This window comes from Pinus tabuliformis, chromosome 3_1 (assembly GCF_031772625.1).
Source record: "Pinus tabuliformis cultivar Carrire ecotype Pingquan chromosome 3_1, CPIR1, whole genome shotgun sequence".
NCBI lineage: Eukaryota > Viridiplantae > Streptophyta > Pinopsida > Pinales > Pinaceae > Pinus > Pinus tabuliformis.
Window position 1 is genome coordinate 987,622,180 of NC_142301.1, and position 24,243 is coordinate 987,646,422.

The 24,243-nt window shown below is 40.7% G+C and overlaps 1 pseudogene; it reads right to left on the bottom strand.

The window, feature by feature from the left end:
• Positions 1-364: 364 nt before the first annotated feature.
• LOC149191164 (putative aquaporin PIP2-8 pseudogene) lies at positions 365-23,996 on the bottom strand (annotated as a pseudogene).
• Positions 23,997-24,243: the final 247 nt, after the last annotated feature.

Sequence of the window (24,243 nt, forward strand, 5' to 3'; positions counted from 1 at the left end):
GTATGTCCTTTCGGCTCTCACTCACAACTGTCTGGAAAACATGGATTTAGAAGATGAACTCTGGTTAATTGAAATGATACCCCCGAATGTGGCCACTGTCGAGGTCTTTTGTTTCTCTTGGGGTCTTAGCCTGTTATCATGGGGGGAATTTTTCAAGATTGTCACCTAGGGAAGGAGGTTTGGGAACCCCAGACTTGGTCTCAGGGTAGATAGGTCTCGGGGTAAGGACAGAAATCTGAGTCATATTGCGGCTTGCTGGGACATCCATTGGGGCTTACACAATGGCGGTAGGAACAATCCTATCAATATTTTTTGGTTGAGAATGTGGCTCGGGAAGGAAAGTGTCTTAGTAAATGTGCAAGGGTTAGAAGTGTCCTTTAAATTGTTGACAAGGCTGATAATCCTCCAATTCGAGTTGATCCTGGACCTGGATAAGGGCCGTGGGAACATAGGAAATAATTATAGTTGCAATCGGAGTAGGGAAATAGCTCTGAGAAAGTTCTTGCTCATCTCCTTTGAGAGGACCCAGGGCAGGGTTGCAATTACAGCTATCCCTCGTCAGAAGCATTCCCTTGGTCGCTGGGGTGGCGATACCCAGGGCAGGGCTGCAATTATAGTCAGGTGGAGACGCAGAGAAGCCTCGTGGGCGCTGAGTAACTGGGCTCTTCAAATTCCAACGGGAAACCACCAAAACGATGGGAAGGTCATTAGTCTCCAATTCTCTGAGGAGGGAGGGGGGAATCAAGTTGTTTAAGGGGGTTATCATAGTTCTCCAGGCACAGAGCGATTACAAAAGCTCACGCCAAAGAAACCCCACTCAGAATGGGGGAAGCCTGAGGCCACTCTGTTTAATATGATGTTGACTTACAAGTTTGTTTTCCTGGTTTCTGTTTTAGGTAATATAACAAGAAGAGTGGAGAGAACTTTGGAGCCTCGGAACTCAAAGCGTGCTTCAGCCTAGGTATAGATGCGTTGCTCTGAAAGGAAGGAAGAAATATGGAAGGAGAATAAGATGGCAAAGGAAGGGAACCAACCGGGAAAGAAAGTAAAGAGAGGAATGGGAAAGGCTGGAAAAAATATGAAAGGATTGGAACCGACTTCTAGCAGAGGACCGAAAAAAAGAGGCAAGAAAACAGGAAAGGAGAGTATGCAGAACCTGATCAATGCATACTTCATAGGAACACTGCCTGAGGTGAAAGCAGTGATTTTCAAATGAAAAGAGAACTAAACAATAACATAGAAAATCAAGAGATCGAGGCAGATGAATGGGAAACAATGGTTAAATACCCCAGGAATACCAGAGGATGCCAAACGTTGTTCCACCAAAAAATTTAGCAGTATTGGGTCATGAAAAACATCGTGGCCTACGCAATGAGAACCTATAAGGAAAGAGAAGAACCAAAGGAAGATAGACCAACTGAGCCAAGCAAGAAGGATCTGCAAAGGGAGATCCAATATGTCCAATTGTAGTTGTATCACAACAAGCCCACTATGAACAGGATTGAACAGAGCCTTCAGGATATGAAGAGAAGTGAAATTACGGGTTCAAGCATGAAAGCCCTAGCCCCGGTGGACTCATAAGATGATTAGAGCAGCCCTTTCAAGATAATTTTGTCTATATGACGGTTATAATTTACTATTTTAATAAGAATTATATAGTAGATAAAGTTTTCAATGTAGAATGGATGGTAAGGAAAACACTTTTTAAATTTTGGACAATGTTTGATGTAGACAGGTGGCCAACATACTTGGTTTCCTGTGGGTAAGTTGAAGCCACTTGCAATTTTTGTTAAAAACATACTTATTTTCATTAATTATTAACAATTTTTACTGACTTAAAAATAATTAAAATAATTAATGTGAATTTGGTTTTCCATTCCAATCTTATTTGATATACATACTAAAATCTCCACTAACATTGCACCGATTTTCACCTGCAATAGGGCTTGTTAACCGGTCTAATCCAGAATCCTTTGCTCCATGCCTGAACAATGTTAGTATAATCAACCCACTCTGACATGTAAAAATCTCATGTTCCCTTATTTAATTTTCACCAATGAGCATTCGATTACACAGAGCATCTAATGTCTTATATTGAATATTACATGGCTCATTGTAATAGTGGGTTTGCCTTACATCTACTACAGGAAAAAACTCAACATACAAAACACTAAATGCCAAATCATTGGGTTTGCCTTACATCTATTACAGGAAAAAACTCAACATACAAAACATTAAATGCCATGTGGAATCAAACATACAAATCATTAAATACCATGTATGGGTACTCTGTTTAAATTCTTTAAAATCTTCCTTTGCAACATTTTGGAATCCCATAATTACCCCCTGTGCATAGTCTCCTGCTAGATGGTGTGGTGACCGGTCCCATCTGATAGGCTTCAACGCAATGGCTATTGGTTCCGTGTTAATGGATGATGAAATGACATCCTACAATCCCAATATAGGCAACACCAATTTAACAAATTATTTTTTTAGTTTTGCTGTTGAGGGTAGTCTTAGTTGTGTTCTCGGACCAAGTTATAAAGTGCATCAACTTATGGTTTTTTTAACCATATTTAATCTTTAAATGTTGAAAACTATAAAGTCTAACACTTTTGGAGACACAGGAATCCTAGGAATTTCAACTAACCAAGTGATCTTTCTGTTTAAGATGTTGATCTAGTTTAGTTCTTTTTATAACCTTTTATTTGAATTAGAATATGTTATTGTCACTTCAATTGAAAGTTTATCTCCACTAGTTATGTTCTTTTTCATCTATCGCTCGCCATACTAGCCAATACTCTTCATTATGGTTGTGTCATATTTTCCAATCAACTTTAAAATAATTTAGAATGTAAAAAAATAGAAAAAATATATATTTTCATAAAAATGACACTGTAAGAATTGAAGTAAAAACTGTGAGAAATGAAAATAAAACTGTAAGAAAAATGTGTTGTAATTGAAATAACTAACCTGAATATACTGTCAAATGTTTTGTGATGGTTTGCCTCTAGGGCTACGAAATAGTTTGAATGTTAAACATGCAACTTCACAAGTGGTTGAACTTCTTTTGTAGTTTTTTACATTTGAATTTAATTGGTAGCAATGAAGGACATGGATTGTAATGATTTCATTTTGAATGTGTTATCTAGATTTAATTGAATTTGATCCAATGGCTCGGAATTTATTTTTTGTTGATTCATGTGCTTTGATATGTTTTAATGGGATATATAATGGGTTGGGTGTCATTTATTGAACAAATATGTTTTAATGAGAAATATAATGGGTTGGGTGTCATTTATTGAAGTTATTAGGTTGAGTGTCATTTATTGAACATAGTAGGTTTAACTGTTGAACAACACAACAGTTATGAGTGGCATACATTCACTTTTATTATGTTCAGGTATGGATATTTATTTTCGATACATAGCTTTGTTGAAGTGACTGACTGCTACTTTGTACTTCTAGAATATAACATTTTTGTTTTCTAGTTGGGTCAATATGATTTGTACTCTTAATTATTAAGATACTATTTATGGATAGTTGTGAGCCCAGTCAATGTTTTTGGAAATTTTGGACATGAATTTAAACATATTTGCACTTAATGTTATTTATTTTTGTTTAAATATTAGTTGCACAAGTGGTTTGGGGAGACCAATACTATATCAATCACTCCTGTACAATATTAGACATCTCTCCCCTATGGTTGGAAATTGTTAATAAAATTTTAAATGCTTTTTTAAATGTGTAAATAAATTTAATATTTAAAAAAAATAATTGAAATTTTCCATTTCTATGGGAAAAAAATATAACATAACCAAACTCATATTAATATTTTAAGTTTGTATACCAAAGTTTGATTTTACTAATGATGTACTGCATTACATTTCATACAAGAGGACAAAAATATGGTTTGGTGAGACCGATACTATATCAATAACTCCTGCACAATATTAAACATCTCTCCCCTATGGTTAGAAATTGTTAATAAAATTTAAAATGATTTTTTTTAACAAGATCGGACACTGGATATATTACCAAAAGTTGTGATGGAGCAAGCTCCTATTACAATCAACTGTAGCATAAGTGGAAACTAAGCCATGAGAATGTGCTGGGAACGCAGTCCTGTCTCCTGTGCTTATATTCAAAAATTCATAGATTTCTGTAGCTATTCTTGAATACTATCTAACATATTGTCCTACTAGTAAAACAAATTTACATAACATTGATTCTATGGTATTTTTTCATGGTTTGTAGATTGACTACTACTGAGAGGGTTGATTCTTCTTGTCTTGAATTCCATTTGGTTTGCTTCCTTCTTTTTCCCCTTGGGCTGCTTGTTGTTCCTTCTGTTGTTGTGTTGTTCCTTCTGTTGGCTGCAGTTGTTCCTTCTACTTGCTATTCCTTCTGCTTGTTGTTCCTTTTGTTGTTGTGTTGTTCCTTCCACTTTCTATTCCTTCTGTTGGTTGCGGCTATTCCTTCTGCTTATTATTCCTTTTGTTGTTGTGTTGTTCCTTCTACTTGTTCTTCCTTCTATTGGTTGTGGCTGCTTGTTGTTCCTTCTACTTGCTGCTTGGCGTTCCTGAGTGTGATTGACAAGGAGGAGAGGCGCTGATGGGGGAGAGTTAAAAATGCAGAAATGGTCGCTAGAGGGGGAGAGAGGTTAGTGGCTAGAGTTTTGCACAACGCAGATGGCTGGAAGTTTGACATCTCTCCAGAGAGCCCTAAAATGAAGATCTCCTCTGTGTCTGGGTTTTATTTCAAAATTCTGGGTACAACGCTCAATCTGAGTGTTGAGGCCAATGAATGCAGATCTGCCTGCTGTAGCTTGGTTAACGCAGAGGATGAAGCAAGCAGGGTCCTCCATTGAGACTAAAGTTTCCTTGAGGCAGCAGACAACCTTTATTTGCCAGAGAGTTTACTTGCTTGTTTAAATTCCGCAGAATGTGATAAGAGTCAACTGTGTCAAAATCTTTCAAAGTGTTTCAGATTCGCTGATGAGTTCTGTTTAATGCGGGATTACAAAAATGATCTTCGGAGTTTAAAAGTTCAATCAGAAGCTCCGAGTGTCCAAAAATTTGAATTATTTTATAACCTAGCTCCTTCGCAATCTGACAAGCTTTTAAGAGACTGTAACTCTCTGCTTGATTGTTCGAGCTAGTGCCTAGGCGCCGACTGAAGCCGGATTCACTCGATTTGTCCAGGAAAGAAACAAAACCCCTTGCACCTGCAGTTCCTGGGTTCCCCTTGGACACTCCATGAAAGAAGATCGTGGCTTTTGAGGTCCCCTGCCACCACGTGTGAAAGTCACCTTCAGTGAGTCGCAAGCACCAAGGAGCATTCAACGGTTTGCTGACTGAATTGTTCCTCTCTCTTGTTGAGCAAGATCCCAGCCACGCAGAAGCTTCTAAAGGTAAAGAGGAGGCGGGAGCTAATTTACCTGCAATTTCCAACAAGAGGGCTTTCACTTTGGCCTCCACTACCATTGAATTCGGAAGACTGTTGTTGAAAACACAGCCATTTCTAGCCAACCACACTTTCCACCAAAGGCATTTTGGAATAGCTTGCTAGATGTTGTTCCGGACTGCGTTTTTAGCTTTTTTCTTAGGATTTTGGTCTGTCGAGGAGATGTAAAGAGAAGCGACTGATGTCTGGGAGGGGGAGAGAGCACTAAGACCGTGAAGGACCAAATTCCAGATTGCTTGTGTGAAACCGCAATAATCGCAATCAACCAATAAATGATCAGAAGTTTCAGCGGCAAAGTTGCATAAGCAACATCTAAAGGCGCTGTGGAACCCTTTTTTTTTTAGATTTTCACTAAAACGCTTTCTTAAATGTGTAAATATATTTTAAAAAATAACTAAATTTTTTTATTTCTATGAGAAAAAAATACAACATAACCAAACTCATATTAATATTTTAGGTTTGTTTTCCTAAATTTAATTTTACTAATGATGTAATGCATTACGTTTCATACAAGAAAACAAAATATACATGTCAAGCCGTTCATTCGATACATTTTATAAGTTTGTATACCTTTGTTTGATTTTACTATTGATGTACTGCATTACATTCCATAACAAAGGACAAAAAATTATATATCAATCAGTTCATTCCATACATTTTGTAACATTGTATACCTCGGTTTGATTTTACTATTCTTGTACTGCATTACATTTCATACAGTTCATTCCATACATTTTGTAACATTGTATACCTCGGTTTGATTTTACTATTCTTGTACTGCATTACATTTCATACAAGTGGACAAAAAACCATATATCAAGCAGTTCATTCCACACCAGATAACTTTCATGGTTTAAACATTACATTTCATAGGGGTGGACAAAAAACAACTATATATCAAGCAATTCATTCCACACCAGATAACTTTCATAGTTTAAACCTTTCGTATTTTGTCAAATATGTAGGTTCCATGTAAAAGTTTCTCTTATTCAAGGAAAGAATCAATAAAGCTGCAGATTCCCGGCTCTCGGTCCACAGGCGATTTATGAGAATGTATTCAGATATTCAGACACATACATATCTATATTCAAAGTTGGAATTTCAAAATAGATTCATTCGCAAAATTTGATTGTCCACAGACGATTATAAGAATGTATTCAGATATTCAGACACAGAGATATCAAAATTTGATTGTCCACAGACGATTATAAGAATGTATTCAGATATTCAGACAAAGACATATCTATATTCAAAGTTGGAATTTCAAAATAGATTCATTCTCAAAATTTGATAGATTTTACACTTTCCGTAGGATTCTCCACACATTTTAATAATAATAATTTAAGTATAATGTATATCCTTTGTTTAATTAGGCTAAACGTGGAGGCTAGGTTGTTTACTGAAGGGAAGGATAGTATATTTATTATTAGGACCACGTGGTTTGTTGAGTAGTTTTTCTAATTTTCTAAAAGGTGCTTTTTATTTTAGATTCTTTTTTATAAGATTTGAATTAGAAACTAGTGGTAATTATATTTTATAGGTTAAATTAGATAACAAGTTTATAACTTTGTAAAGAGAAATATATATTGTGTAAGATTAATTATATATAATGGTATTGTTGTTTTGGTTGATTGGAAAAAATGATTGTTATCTTTTTTCATTTTGTTTAATCTAAAATTCGTTTTTAATTGTTTCTAAGATGTATAATTTTTATTTTAATATAAGACTTTAATAAATTATTTAAATATTCATGTTAACTAATTTGATTTAATATCAATTTCATGCATATATAAAAAATAATAATAATATTAACTTAATAAAATATTTCATTGTAAAAATAACAAGGAGATGTGTAATTCATTCAATTTTTAATAAGAAATTAATATGTGGCATTTAAATAATAATAATAATAATATAAGGAAATTATTTGGATCACAAACAAAATATTTCAATATATAAAGTTAAATAATATTGACGTGAAAAGTTAGCCCATGGGGCTTTGGATTGACGGTGAATGGGTGCACTCTGAAGGCACTCACCTTGCGATAGGTCACTGGTTCAAGTTCCCCCGTAGGTGCTTACCTACCAAAAAAAAACATTGACTTGAAAAGTTTACAATTCAAAAAATTTGATACCTCTTTGCCCTTGAATCTATATGGGTATTAGTATAGATTATATATTATTATTAAAAATTATTTAATTAAATATAAATAATTTATTATTGATTAATCTATAATTTTATATTAATTATTTCTTTACTATTTAAATTACATATTAAAAGTTATTTTATATATATACTTGGAATGAAAGGATAGGAAATCTAGAGTACTTCTCTATATTTAGTGGATGGTAAACTAAGTAAGTCATCTATTACAAGTCTCATCCACATTGAATCTAAGAAAGAAGAACCCGTGATCAGCAACAACTAACAACCATATAAAAAAACTTCACCTGTATCACTGTAAACCAATTAAACTAACCTTTAAAACTTATTTTATATTTTATTTATGAACAACAATAAAATATATATTATTATTTATTATATAACTCATTTTATAAATTTATTATATTTTTAAAAAATACATGTTTAATGAAAAAAAATATATTCCTTTTCTTTTATATTTGATTTATGAATCTATGAAATGTAAAATAGCTCATGGTAAGATAAAATGTATATATATATATAAAATGGGTTTGATTTTAAAAATATACTGTAAAAAATTAATTTGGAGAAATTTAGTAAGTGGTTTACAAGTTTTGGAAAAATGGCTTTTGTGAAAGATTGGGAATGGGGCTAAAGTTATTTTTGTTGAGTGGATAGGATGTAATGGTAATCATAAACTCATTGATAGGCTAGTGGAGTCCTTAAATCATTTGGAGTGTATTATTGATGTTGCTAGGCTTGTAATACAACTTCAAAGAGTGGCTTTGAACCCCATATTTAGGCATTTTCTGAGCTTTTTTGTATTTAATTTGGTAAAGTTAGTATTGTAATTAACGAGGTGGAGGAAAACATCATTAGGTGGTCTACGAATAAATAAAGTGGAATTATAACTACTAGATTTGGATATGAGAATTTTCTAAGCTCTTTTGTATTGAATTTGATAAAGTTGGTATTGTAATTATTAGTGTGGAGGAAAACATCATGAGGTGTTCTAAGAATAACAAAGTGAAATTACAACAGTTAGATCTAGATATGAGGCACTAATTCAAGACAGTGCTCTTGCTTACTCAAAATGGCGCCATAGATTAATATTGAAGGGACAAGACCCTTTAAATGCAAGTTGTTCATTTGGTTTTTGTTGGACGGAAATATATTGAATTGTGATATTCTTGTTAAGTTAGGATGAGTAGGTCTCAAATTTTTTCTTCTATGTCAAATAAATGAGGAGTCCATTGCTCATTTACTTATTCACTATCCTTTTATAATTTATGTTGGGAAGAAAGTTTTCTATTGTGAGGAATTTGGATAGGGTGAAACAAATGTTTGTTTGAAGACTAGGTAGTTTTCTCCAAAGTTACTGCACATAATGCAAGAACAAAATTATTAGAACTTATTAGAGATGTGAAGATAGTGTGCAATTTCTTTGATGTGGCCTGTAAAAGTGATGTTTGTGGTGCAAGTATAGACATTTTCTTCTTGTATAGTGTGCAATTTCTTTGATGTGGCCAGTAAAAGTGATGTTTGTGGTGCAAGTATAGCCATTTTCTTCTCCTAGAGTTTCATGATTAAATGCAAACTAGGTATTTACAACGTCACAAATTTTACAACTTTAACTCCGTGCTATGTGGTGCGCCATGAGGATTTCCCTTTCCTTTAGAAGTAGGTAAAAGTATTCAGATTGTCTTGTGTGTCAGTTTAATGAAAGAGCTAACTTAACCATCTTTCATTTAGAATAGTGGCAAAAGAAAATAATGCAATGAAAAAATATTATCTAAAAAAAACTTATTAAATGTTGAATTTGTTTCCATCTTAAAAGTGTCTTTTGGTGATGTATTATTTGTTTCATTTAAAATTATTAAATATACTTTTATTCAACTAAGAGATTATACTTTTTAATTATCTATAAAATATTAAAAAGTATATTTTGGCTTCGGTAAAAAGAATTAATGTTTAATAAATTAATGATTCTGATGATAAGATGATTTCAAGAAAGAGAAAAATTTGGCTATAAATGTAACACCACACACTTGCATCCCCAATTTAGGCAAACTACATCACAGACAATAATTAGATTCAAGGAACATGGCTACCCGAACCACCGAAGATTGTAAACAGCTATGAACGTTTGCAGAGATGCCCTTTCGTCATTATTTTATTTGTATCTTTCAGTCATCAATGCAGGACATTCTGATCAGCCACCAATTCTTTTTTCTCGTTATGCATGCAGTTGTTACGTTTGAAAGCTTTTAGCGCGGTTGTTTGAATAATTTAGACTCTGAACATTTGTCCTAAAATCATTTTAGCTTTGTTTTATTTTGGTCATAACTTAGCTGTGCATCACTTTTACAGACGTGTGAACATCATACCCTTAGCAACGTCAACATCATGATAAAGGAACGCCGACATTCACACTCAGCGAACAGATCACATTTGATACCTTTATAATACAATTCATTTAGATAGGCGTAACCTTGACTTTGGAATTGTTGGGCTGAGAAAATAGGATAGCGATGAAAATGCCAAATAACGACAAGAATAACACTGTTTATAAAACATAAGAATTGTTTGGCAGACAAAATACGATAGCAATCAAGTTGCCAAATAAGGACAACAATATCAATGGGATGATTTGCATCTGAGAAAATTCGAATATCAATATAGTATATCATTGCCCATAATAACTTCTTACAATGACAATTCCTAGATCAGAAGAGTACATTCTAAGATGGAAAATTGTGCACTGGACATTGACTTGATTCATAACACGCACGCTTCCCATCAAATTTCTCATCAGGTAGCCTAAACTGGTATAAAAATCGTCCAGGGCCAGGCGCACATCCCATTTCCTAACGAAATAGTCAGACTGGAAATCCCACCTCCACGGAGAACATTACGATCTCTCTCGTTTATAGGACGGAATCTTAGGATGGGCAGAGCACAGAAACTGTTAGCTCATACTGTGGTCAATTCACTAGTGATTGTGCAAAGACTGGAAACTCAGATACGAAGGGTGGTCAGGTTTTTATATCTTTTGGATAATTGGATAAGTTTAGCATTTAAAGTGTTGGAACTTATTTGAAATACAAGATTTAGAAATATCCTAAAAATTGATGGACAGGTTAATCGTTTCATCTCATTGCTATTCTTTATATTTTGGTATAGGGGAGAAATTTGAAAGTCAAAAAATCCATTTTCTCCTTTTTCAGGATTATATATATATATATATACAACATTTCTGAAATTTTGTTAGAGGATTTAACATTTTATTATTTAATTTATAATAGGATTTAACATTTTATTAGTATGCAGATTTCAAAAATATTTCAAATTTTGATAAACAAGTGAAGCCTCATTTAACATTTAACTTCACTATTATTAATCAGATTTCTAGATATTTTCCGAATCTACCATCAAAATAAAAATACCACTTCCAGATTGCCTACTTTAAATGGAATAAATTTTTATATTTTTAAGTTTATCCTACTTCGAATAAAATATGCTAAACTTTTATGGAGGGATTTTTTTACCTGAGCATTGCACAAAATGTCAAATGGATGATTCAAATTGTGGTAAGGAAGGTTCTTATATATTTTCATATTAACCAGGTAAGGAAGGTTTTCATATCTTTCCATATTAACCAAATTTCAATAAACCTAAAGTTACAGAAAACAGGTTTTCTTCTCAATATTTTTATTCAAACTTCCGTTAAAGAAAATCGAATTGCGATGATTCAAAAATCTCCTTAAAAGAAAATCAAATTAATTGCGGCAAGGAAGGTTTTTATATCTTTTCATATTAACCAACTTTGAATGACGCTAAAGCGTAGAAAACAGATTTCCCTCTCAATATTTTATTCGAACTCCAGTTAAAAGAAAATCAAATTGCGATGATTCAAAGCTTCACTCGAAGAAAATCAAATTGTCATGATTGAAAATGCAGTATGGAGTTTCTAAAATGCCCATATATCAAAAGTGTGATTATCCAAATTGTTGTTTACTATGACTATCCTTATCTTGATTAAGGCATTGGCATTAAATCAAGGAAGAGGTTGTTTACTCTGGCTATCCTTATCTTGATTAAGGCATTAAATCAATGGAACGGTTTGTTTATTAGGGTTATTATATCAATAGAAAGGTTTGTTTATTAAAGTTATAATTATCTTGATTATAGATTTTGGAAATATTACAATTTATAAACTATAATTAAATATTTATTCATCTAATACTAGAATATTTTCAAAATCTAAAATCGTATTAGATATAAAAATCTAATAATATAACATTTTCAAAATCTAAAATCGTATTAGATATAAAAATCTAATAATATAACAGCTCTTATTTTCAGATCTGAAGAAAGAATGTAGTCAGCGCATAACATACAGGAATGTGAGCGTCGCAGGCGTTGCTCTTAGGGTCGATCGAATAGAAGATGGTATACACCAAGACAAAAGTGCCAACTATCTCTGCGGCGAGAGCTGTTCCATTGGTGTATCCCTTCGACACTGAATTCGCTCCTCCTCCGCCTCTAGAATAGTAAGTTTTCTGCAACACTTTCACCATCCCTACCCCGCAGATTGCACCCAAGCAATGTGTCCCCATGTACAAGACTGTTCGATTCAGAGTCACCTTCCGACCAACAAACAACCCAAATGTGACTGTGGGATTTAGATGCCCACCTACACCAACATTATATGTATTTTTCAAATCAAACCCTGAGCTTGAGCTCGCTTGTCAGGCCCATGTGTCAGGTGTGCTGGGCGGGTGCATTTAACTGATGGGTCGGCAGGAGTTGGCATGGGCACACGACAGGCGAGTGACAAACTGGGTGGTTGAACGGCGAGTTGAGAGCGCGTGCGAACTGTGAGACAAGCTGACTGAACGAAAGAGAACGTGCGACGCAAAGTCATTTTGTGAAAATGACTAAGTGTTGGGTGGTGGAAAGATTATATGTGGGGGCGGTGCCGCACATGGGTGCCCACACCATGTGTCACGCCCCCAATCTCTTTTTTTTTTTTTGGGCGGGTGCGGCACCGCCTAGGCAAACAGAGTGTTTGAACCTTACGAACTACGCCTTCAATTCATAAACATTACGAACTTATAACATTAACATATGAAGATTCATTTACATTATGCAACAATTATTTCAACATAACAAAATCAACAGCAATATGTCAATGAACTTCTTTTATTTATATCGTAATATTTTTACAACCGGGTGGGCGACCGCCCGTGCTCACCCGCACGGCGGTCCGCCAAGACCCCTTTTGAAATTCTGATACAATAGACAGTCGGGAGGGCGACCGCCCGTGCACCCCTGCACGGCGGTCCGCCGAGACTCCCTTAGCACAATATATAATACACAGTAAAACAGCACCCGAATCGGCGCTCGGGTAAATGCACCCGCACTCCCCTACTTCGCTTTTACCGAGCGTTGTATCAAGTGACGACCACAATGTGTAGATGGATCGTCGTGCCCGAACTCGACTTCACCGTCAACATTTTGTGGAGCTGTATACTTACCCGACGTTGGGCGGGTGGGCACCCCGTGCACGACCCGACCCAGCCTCAACTCGGCGTAAGTGTAATACAGTGCGCGCCCGGACTATAACTCGTTCTCTGTCCCACTGTTGCCTGATCCGCGAACGCGTCCTCCGACTACGCCTTATGTCTGTACACCCCCGTATCCTTCGACTTTAGATTACCCGACCTCCGCCCGTTCAACGGGCTCATCTACCAAGTAGCTGCGTCCTTGTTATAAGTGCGCACTACTCTTAGAGGTATGAGAGCGAAGTTCGTTGTTCGAATGAGCCTCAGCTTGTTTGTATTTATACGCCCCATCAGTGCGTCTTAACTACCCCAAGCCGACGCTCTATAATACACAAACTCGCCACCATTCATTCAAACTCATTGTCGGCTCTCCCATCAATGGTTTATCATAATGGTCGGCTTGAACATAAGGCTGACTGCCTTAATAAAGAGTGAGCTCACCATTACTTGCGTGTTTCTCTATCACCCTTCATGGTTCGCTCGCGCCCACTGTCTTTTTTATGCATTGGAGGGGCGCGCGCCCGGGCGGAGCCGCAGCTCGCCACATCGCACGCCCGTGTAGAGGCGCAGGTCGTCACACTCTCCCCCGCCAGAAGTCATTGTCGTCCCGACAATTCCTGCTCTCCTCTTTAGTTTCCTGTCATATCTTGCAATCTTGTTTTTCCATCTCCAAAGTGAATCCTCCGTCTCCCAACTTTCCTCCTCCGGTGCATTCTTCCATCTGCAAAGAAATTCCCGTCGTCGGTGGCAACCAACACCAGTAGTTCTGAGACTCACAATTTTCTCCAACTCTAGCCCTGGTCTGTCCACAATCCCAGCTGGTCCTCTTGTTGGTTCAACTCTCTCCGGATGGTCTGAATCAAGTCGACACTTCTTCAACTGACTTACATGAAAAACTGGGTGTTTCATGTTCATATGGTGGGGGAGCTCCAGCTCGTAAGCAACTTCTCCCACTTTCTGTTTTACTCGGAATGGCCCCTCATATTTCCGTGTCAGTTTGCTGGTCGTCCCCTTGGCTGGCTGAAACTGCTCCCCGGTAATCCTGAGAAACACCATGTCCCCTTCACCAAAGTGTGCTTCCCGTCTCCCACGGTCAGCATACTTCTTCATCCTCCTTGCAGCATCATGCAAGCGCAACCGTGCCAACTCCAAGGTTTCCTCCCACGCCTTCATGAATCTCTTCGCATGAGGGCTCCTCAAGAAACTCCCCGTCACTACGGTATGCGGGGCAACCGGCATCTGTCCATTTACCAACTCAAATGGACTATACCCCGTTGCAGAACTCTTTTGAATATTGTAGCTAAACTGAGCAATATCCAAGAGTTCGGGCCAATTCTTCTGATCAGCTGTCACATAGTGTCGCAAGTAGTCCTCCAGCAATGTGTTGATTCTCTCGGTTTGCCCATCTGTTTGGGGATGGTAACTCGAACTCATCAACAATTCTGTCCCGACTAGCTTGAACAATGTTGTCCAAAACCTCCCTGTAAACCGGGGGTCTCTATCTGACACAATGCTCAACGGCATTCCCCAATACTTCACTATGTTCTTGAAGAACAACTCCGCTGTCCGTTCGGCTCCACACGGTACCTTCGTAGGAACGAAGACGGCATACTTGGAAAAACGGTCAACCACAACCATAATCCCATTATACCCCTGAACCTGTGGTAGTTGAGTGATGAAGTCCATTGAGACACTCATCCATGGTCTCTCTGGAATCGGCAAAGGCTGCAACAAACCTCCTGATCTCTGGTTATCCGATTTGTCCTGCTGACAAATGATGCATGTGTGTACATACTCCTCCACATCCTCTCTCATCTTTTCCCAAAAGAAACCCCTCTCTAACAATGACAAGGAACGACGCTGTCCTGGGTGCCCCGCCCATGGAGAATCGTGGCATTCCTTCAAAAGGTGTCTCCCGAGTCCTGATGACTTTGGAACATAGAGTCGGTTCCCAAAGAACAAGAACCCATCTCGTAGGAAGAATCTTCGCGTCTTCCCCTCCTTCACCTGCTTCACTATATTCTGCGCCAAAGTATCGGTTCCAATGCTTTCTTTGATCTTGTTCTGCATTTCTTCTGACATCTGAATTCGACTTCTACCCCTAGTGGCCCGATCCTCTCCTTCCTCCAATGCTGCCAGTTGTCCCTTCCTGCTAAGGGCATCTGCTACTGCATTGTGTCTCCCTGTTCTATACTCGATAGTCATGTCGAAATCTGCCAAGAAATCCTGCCACCGAGCTTGCTTTGCCGAAAGCTTCGGTTGTGATGCAAAGTAACTTGCTACAACGTTGTCCGTCTTGACAACAAATGGCTTCCCGATTAGGTAGTGCCTCCACACATGGACACAGTGGATGATGGCGGTCATCTCTTTCTCATGGACCGGATACCTCTGTTCTCTATCCTGCAATTTCCGACTCTCGTACGCCACCGGATGTCCATCCTGCATAAGAACTCCTCCTATAGCAAAATCTGAAGCATCAGTGTGTACCTCAAACGGTCTCTCGAAGTCAGGTAACTTCAGTACCGGAGCTGTGACCATCTTCCTCTTTAACCCATCAAATGCCTTCTGACACTCGTTCGTCCAACTCCACCTCTTGTCTTTCTTCAATAGGTCGGTTAGTGCTGATGTCACCTTGGAGTACCCCTCTACGAACTTTCGTTGGTAGTTGGTCATGCCCAGGAACACCCTCATCTCATGGACATTCTTTGGTTCAACCCAGTCTTCGATTGCCTTCACTCTGCTTGGCTCCATCCGTATGCATCCTTGACCAACAATATGCCCAAGGAACGGAATCTCAGTCTGGGCGAACACACACTTAGACTTTTTCAAGAACAACTGATTTGTCCTTAGTGCCTCGAACACCATTGCCAAGTGTTTCTTGTGGTCTTCCATGTTGTCACTGAACACCACTATATCGTCCAAGTATACCACTACGAATGAATCCAAGTATGGTCGTAGGACATCATTCATCAAAGTGCAAAATGTAGCAGGAGCATTGCACAACCCGAAAGGCATAACAAGGAACTCAAAACTGCCATACCTTGTTACTATCGCGGTCTTCTTCTCGTCTCCTTCAGCTATCCGCACCTGATAGTATCCATGCCTCAAGTCCAGCTTGGAAAACACCCGAGCTTTCGCAAGCCTGTCAAAGCAATCAGCAGCCAATGGCAAAGGATATCTGTTCCTCACCGTTTGCTTGTTCAATGCACGGTAATCACAGCACATCCGTAGCTCGTTCGAATCCTTTTTCCGTTGGAATAGTACCGGGGCTCCATAAGGGGACCTTGAAGGTCTGATGAATCCTGCCTCAGTTAACTCCTTTAACTGGCGTTTCAATTCCTCCAATTCAGGTCCTGACAGTCGATAAGGTGCCTTGGCCGGGGGTTGCTTCCCTGGCTCAAGCTCAATGTTGTGGTCCACTGCACGCCTTGGTGGAAGTTTCTTTGGAAGCTCATCAGGCATCAAATCTGCATATTGGGTAAGCACCTCAGATATTTCGGCTGGAACAAGTGTTCCTACTCCACCTTCTTCAACATCTTTGAACATTACCGCATATGTCTCCATATTTGAGTCCTTCATGGCCTTCTCAAAACTTAGTGCCGAAACATGTTGCACCTTGACTTCCTTCCTTTGCCCATGAGTGGGTAAAGTCCAAATTTGTGATTGCCCAATCAGTACTACCTCATCATAGAAAGGAACAACAATAGCCTTGTTTCCTTTCAAGAAATCCTACCCAAGTATCATATCGAAGTCATTCATCTCCATCACCGTGAAGTCCAACTGACCTTTCCACTCCTTTATCTGCACAGGTACATCGTGTACCAACCCCGCCACCTTAGCTCTAGAGTTCACTGCCTTGACCTCCATGTTTGATGGGGTGATCGTCAGCCCAACTTCTTTTGCTAACCGTGTCGTCATAAAGTTATGTGTGGCCCCTGTGTCCACCAGGGGTTGAATGGTCTTGCCATGTACCACCAAGTCCACGAACCCCAAGCGGTTCATCCATGCTTTCTCCATGTTCTTATCAGCTTCACCTGTCATGAGCAACCCTGCTCGGTCAGGTCTCTTTATATATATATATTTTTTTTCCACGAGCAACCTTTGCTCTGATACCACCTGTCACGCCCCCAATCTCTTTTTTTTTTTGGGCGGGTGCGGCACCGCCTAGGCAAACAGAATGTTTGAACCTTACGAACTACGCCTTCAATTCATAAACATTACGAACTTATAACATTAACATATGAAGATTCATTTACATTATGCAACAATTATTTCAACATAACAAAATCAACAGCAATATGTCAATGAACTTCTTTTATTCATATCGTAATATTTTTACAACCGGGTGGACGACCGCCCGTGCTCACCCGCATGGCGGTCCGCCAAGACCTCTTTTGAAGTTCTGATACAATAGACAGTCGGGAGGGCGACCGCCCGTGCACCCCTGCACGGCAGTCCGCCAAGACTCCCTTAGCACAATATATAATACACAGTAAAACAGCACCCGAATCGGCGCTCGGGTAAATGCACCCGCACTCCCCTACTTCGCTTTTACCGAGCGCTGTATCAAGTGACGACCACAATGTGTAGATGGATCGTCGTGCCCGAACTCGACTTCACCGTCAACGTTTCGTGGAGCTGTATACTTACCCGACGTTGGGCGGGCGGGCACCCCGTGCACGACCCGACCCAGCCTCAACTCGGCGTAAGTGTAATACAGTGCGCGCCCGGACTGTAACTCGTTCTCTGTCCGACTGTTTCCTGATCCGCGAACGTGTCCTCCGACTACGCCTTATGTCTGTACACCCCCGTATCCTTCGACTTTAGATTACCCGAAGTCCGCCCGTTCAACGGGCTCATCTACCAAGTAGCTGCGTCCTTGTTATAAGTGCGCACTACTCTTAGAGGTATGAGAGCGAAGTTCGTTGTTCGAATGAGCCTCAGCTTGTTTGTATTTATACGCCCCATCAGTGCGTCTTAACTACCCCAAACCGACGCTCTATAATACACAAACTCGCCACCATTCATTCAAACTCATTGTTGGCTCTCCCATCAATGGTTTATTATAATGGTCGGCTTGAACATAAGGCTGACCGCCTTATAAAAGAGCGAGCTCACCATTACTTGCGTGTTTCTCTATCACCCTTCATGGTTCGCTCGCACCCACTGTCTTTTTTATGCGTTGGAGGGGCGCGCGCCCGGGCGGAGCCGCAGCTCGCCACATCGCACGCCCGTGTAGAGGCGCAGGTCGTCACACCATGGGCCAACATGAAGTTGGGGCGAGTTGGACAAAACAGTGGGTTGGCTTGGTGAGTCGATGCCCCAAATGATGGGCCAACCACCATATAAGTAAAGTGTTGGAATGGTGGCAAAAATAAATCAAGTGAAGTTTCCAAGTGTTCATGTGAGTTGGAGGGCAAGATAACTTGGAGAGGACTGAAATTTGGCAAGGTGTAGGCGGACTCTTGGGCCAAAACACTGAGCCGAGGTAAACGCAGAAAACAAAGCCGCAGGTTGGGCGAGGGCGTCAGGTCAAACGATCGGACGAGGGCATCTGAGGGCGTTTTTTTGAATGATCGTTTGAAGGTGTTCGGGCAAGGGTGTGCGAGGGCGCTGGGCTGAAGGACCGAATGGGTGAAGTCGTTCGAAGGCATTCGGGCAAAGTCGGGCGAGGGTGTGTGAGGGCACCAGGCCAAACAACCAAACGAGGAAGGCGTTCAGGCGAAGTCGTGCAAGGGTGTGTGAGGGCTCCGGGCCAAATGACCAAACGAGCGAAGTCATTCGAGGACATTTGAGTGAAATCATGCGAAGGCGTTTGGGCGAGGGCGTCTGGCCGAACGAGCGAACAGGCGAGGGTGTGCGAGGGTGCCGGGCCGAACGAACGAACGGGCGAGGCCGTGCGAGGGCGCCGAATTGAACGACTGAACGGGTGAGGTTGGTCTGAACGTTTAAATAGGTGAGGGCGTGAGGGCGTCTGTCTGAACGAGTTGAGGGCGTTCGGCTGAACGAGTCGAGGGTGAATGACGTGTTGAACAGTGTGACGGTGAATAAGGTGCGACGGGAGGAAGTATCCTTGGGCACTCTAAATGATGGTTTGGGCAGTGCGAACGGTGCATGCCGACTTGCATGATTTGACAGATATTGTACCAAGGAAACTTGAGGTTTCCTACAAAGACTGTAAAACTGAATATTTTATGAAGTATTATTATTATCGAGTAGACTTATATTTCAGCGAATTGCCCCTCCCGGTTTATTATCCACTGTGCATATAGATAAATGGTAATAATGATGATGATGTTAATGTGAATGTTTCCATCGTGCTAATGAAAGTATACTTAGGAAAGTTGAAAAAGTAGGTGTAGTCCAAGATCGCAAGTATTGTTAAAAAGAAAGTGGTTGGTGGTGTCACACCTCCTATAGTGCAGTTGGAAGAGTACTACCAGTGTAGGGGCGTGATAGTTGGTATCAGAGCCCTGATTCAGAGAATCAGATTTGCAGAAAATCTGATCCCTTTGCACTTCGTGACACTTGGTATCAGAGCCTCCATATTTCGCGGGCTTTGGTTGATTCAGTCGAACCAAGATTACCGATGGAAGTGTAATACTTCGTGACGGGTTTAGCAGGGGTGAAGCATCATGCTTAGGCCAAGCTGAACAACGAGACATGGTAGGTTTGGAAGAATGCGAAGGGAAGCTCTTGCTGGCCTTATACAGGTTGAAACTGATGAAAGAAGAGAACCCACGGATTCGAGATGAACTTGAAGTCTTGGAAAGGAATGTTGAAGACGAACTTCTTCGACTTAGTTGGGCAATGGAGCAGGTTGCAGTTGCAAATTGCAATTAAAAAGAAGAGGAAGCCATGATGTTTAAGGATGTTGTAGGGATGACAATGATAGAGGATGGACTTGAAATTGTTCAAGTTGGACCAGGATCATGCAGTTTGCAGACATTGGTGGATGAGGATACTCACATGGAGAAGCCTCATGATGAAGTAAGTACTACTTGTGTTTCATTTGAGCTTTTGGTAGATGGGCCATGTGTAGGGAAGAGAAAAATCAGTTTGCCGATGCGATGGAGGATCTTATCATGGATGTCTATGATGAAGCCTTGTAAGGAGAGGCAAGGACCATTGGCTATTGAAGAACTTGTTGGGGTTGTTTGTAACCTTATGGCAGAAGGTGCAAATGCTCGTGACAAGGGAGGAACATGATGATCATTACTAAGGAATGGGTCATGCTTTAGCCATATGGAGAAATTGGCTAAGTGCCCAGCATGACTCGTGAATAGAATGGAGAAGGGCATAGACTTGAGTTTGATGATACTTGGGTGGACTTCTCATGGCCGAGACCAAGAGGAAGTCTTGGTGGAACCTTCAGTGGGGGAGCCATGGTGGAAGAGACTCATGTGATGATGATATGGGTTGGGTGATCGAGTTCACTAGACCGGATTGCAGACTTGGATGAGGATGACCGATTGTTGTGATGGGTCTAGTTAGTTGGACAACATGGGAAACTTGAGTCATGGACATCGAGTTGGAGACATGGAGCATGGCAGTATTATGCAGGAGCACTTGTAAGGGTGTCACTTATGGGCATCCAATGAGGAGTGCCAAGGCAGATATGTTGTGCAGGTGGATTCGCTGATGTGACATGGAGATGTTTTACTTATGAGCCGATGGAGAGGTTGTGCAATCTTGTACAACAAGGCCATGGACTGGTTGGATTTGTGAGTAGACTATGGAGAATTCCTACTACATGGAGAGCTAAGGCATCTTGCAGAGACCTTTGGGCCAAGACATGTATGTTTGCTAGTGTGTTGGTTGGAGATGACTCATGGAGATCATGATGACATGAGGTTGTGACTTTTGGGGACTTCATATTACAGTGGACTTGGAGGATCTGATGCATTGAGGAGCTGAGGTCATGGAATTTGATGCAGTATGGGATGCATACTTTTGAGTACATGTATGGGTGTGCTTGAGAGAGTGACTTGATGTGGAGGATCGATATGAGATACTCTAGAGTGATGTAGTTGCAACAATGATGGTGCCTTGGTGGCAACACTTGGGCATGGGTTGAGTTGAGACTTAACCACTTTTTACACATAGGAGCTGATTGGTCTATGATCATGGGCAACACATGGGAGATGAGACAAGTGTATACTTGTTTGCTTGCCAAACTTGAGGGATGGCACCTTGCAGATATGATGGAGATTGCTTCATGGACTTGGATGTGGTAAATCGTGAGTCGGGTTGATGAGAGGATCTCTTCATTTTGAGGAGATGGATTTTACACATATGGATGATGATGTTGGGATAGATGTGGCTGATTTCATGCAGCACATTGACACCAAACATCATGGACAACATGTTGCAGACGAGATGGAGTTTACTTCATGGACCTGGGCATGGCTTATTTTGATGGAGATGGATTCTTGATCGAGTTGATGTTGTGACAGGAGGCTAGGAGAAACTACTGATGGTGGCATGAGGATGCACACTCTCATGGTTTGAGTGTGACAATTGGACTAGCTACCTGACTAGTTCAAATCATGGGGTCCGAAAGTGTACAGAAATGTGTTAGCATTGTGTTGGAGTATCATGGTAGCAGTTCACACGATGGTGATACATGATGAGGTCGACACGATATGTTGCAGTAAGCATGTAGCTTGAGTTGGAGGGACCGGTCTTCCATAGTGGGAGAAGCATGTGAGGATTGGGACGGATGTGGTTGATGATCATGGATTGAGGAGACTTTCTAATTCATGCATAGATGAGCCTTTATGGTTTGTGCGATGACAGAGCAGAGGCAGGCAGCGTGGGCATCTTTGGATGTTGGAGCTAGCGACAATTTGCAATGTCATATGATGGTGTTGTCGAGGACGACAACCATTTAGAGTGGGGAAGTATGTCAAGCCCATGAGTCGAGTGTGCCGGGTGGGTGCGTTTAACTAACGGGTCGGCGAGAGTTGGCACGGGTGCACGACGGGCGAGCAACGAACTGGGTGGTTGAACGGCCAGTTGAGGGCATGTGTGAATGGTGTGACGCGCTGACCGAACAAAGGAAATGTGCCACGCAAAGTCATCTTGTGAAAATGACTAAGTGTTGGGCGGTGGAAAGTTTATATGTGGGGGCGGTCCCGCACATGGGTGCCCACACCATGGGCCAACGCGAAGTTGGGGCGAATTGGACAAAATGGTGGGTCGGCTTGGTGAGTCGACGCCCTAAATGATGGTCCAACTGCCATATAAGTAAAGGGTTGGAATGGTGGCAAAAATCAATCAAGTGAAGTTTCCAGGTGTTCATGTCAGCTGGAGGGTGAGCTAACTTGGAGAGGACTAAAATTTGGCAAGGTGTAGGCAGATTCTTGGTCCAAAACACTGAGCTCGGGTAAACGCAGAAAACGGAACCACAGGTCGGGCAAGGGCGTTTGTCTGAACGATCGTTCGAAGGCGTTTGGGCGAGGGTAAGCAAGGGCACCGAGCCGAATGACCGAACGAGCGAAGTCATTCGAAGGCGTTCGAGCGAAGTCGAGCGAGGGCGTGCGAGGGTGCAAGGCCGAACGACCGAATGGGCGAAGTTGTTCGAAGGCATTCGGGTAAAGTCGTGCGAGGGCGCCGTGCTGAACGACTGAATAGGTGAAGTCATTCAAGGACGTTCAGGCAAAGTTGTGCGAAGGCATTCAGGCAAGGGCGTGCGAGGGCGTTGGGCGGAACGAGCGAACGAACGACGGCGTGCGAGGGCCCCATGCCGAATGAACGAACAAGCTAGGGTGTGCGAGGGTGCCAGGTTGAATGACTAAACAGGTGACGTTGGTCTAAACATCTGAACGGGCAAGGGCATGAGGGCGTCCGTCTAAACAAGTTGAGGGCGTTTGGTTGAACGAGCCGAGGGTGAACGACGTGCTGAATAGTGCAACGTTAAATAAGGTATGATGGGCAGAAGTATCCTTGGGCACTCCAAACGGTGGTTCGGGCAGTGCAAACAGTGCAGACCGACATGCATGATTTGACAAATATTGTACCAAGGAAACTTGGGGTTTCCTGCAAACAATGTAAAACTGAATATTTTGTGAAGTATTGATATTATCGGGCAGACTCATATTTCAAGGAGTTGCCCCTCCCGGTTTATTATCCACTGTGCATATAGATAAATGGTAATAATGATGATGATGTTAATGTGAATGTTTCCACCGTGCTAATGAAAGTATACTTAGGAAAGTTGAAAAATAATCTAAGTATAGAAAGTAGATGTAGTCCACGATCGCAAGTATTGTTAAAAAGAAAGTGGTAGGTGGTGCCGCACCTCCTATAGTGCGGTTGGAAGAGTACCACCAATGTAGGGGCGTGACATTGCCTATGTCGATAGCTAATTTCTCAAATATTTAGGAATCGGATGGACATATGCGCCGTTAAATAATTAACGACGTCGATATCCATCTTTTTTGAATATTCAATCGACATAAGGATGGCCCAAATCCAATATCAATGAATTCAAGGAAGAAAAAATCACTAATTAATATAATAAGATAAGAGAAGAGAAGATGACCACCCGAAATGCTAGCGGTGCAATACACGAGGACAAAGATCATTCCGCCAAAGGACTAGGCAATACCCAGGGTGCCCACGCCTCCACATGGACTCTTATCATTAGCATTCCTGATGACGGTGGCAACTGTCACATACAGAAGCAAAAGCGTGGCCACGAACTCGGCTACGATGGCTCTGTAGAATGATCAGCGATAGAATTTGTTTGCATCTAAAAGCGAAGCAGGAGAGGGATCTTCATACTCCACCTTCCCTGATCGTGCTTCCTTCTCCATACTTAAAAAATGAAGACTATTGTTCTCTAATATGATCGCTTTCTCACAGTTCTCAACCAGTGGATGAGGAAATCATCATCAGAATGACCCATATTTTATAACTCAGATGCATTTCATTACTGACCTTAGGCATAAAGTCATTACATCAGGGAGTATAAAAGCACATTCATTAAATTACAAATAGGTTTAAATCACTCGTAAGGATTTAAATTCTGAGGAAGATAATAATCACCATTCCACCTTATCA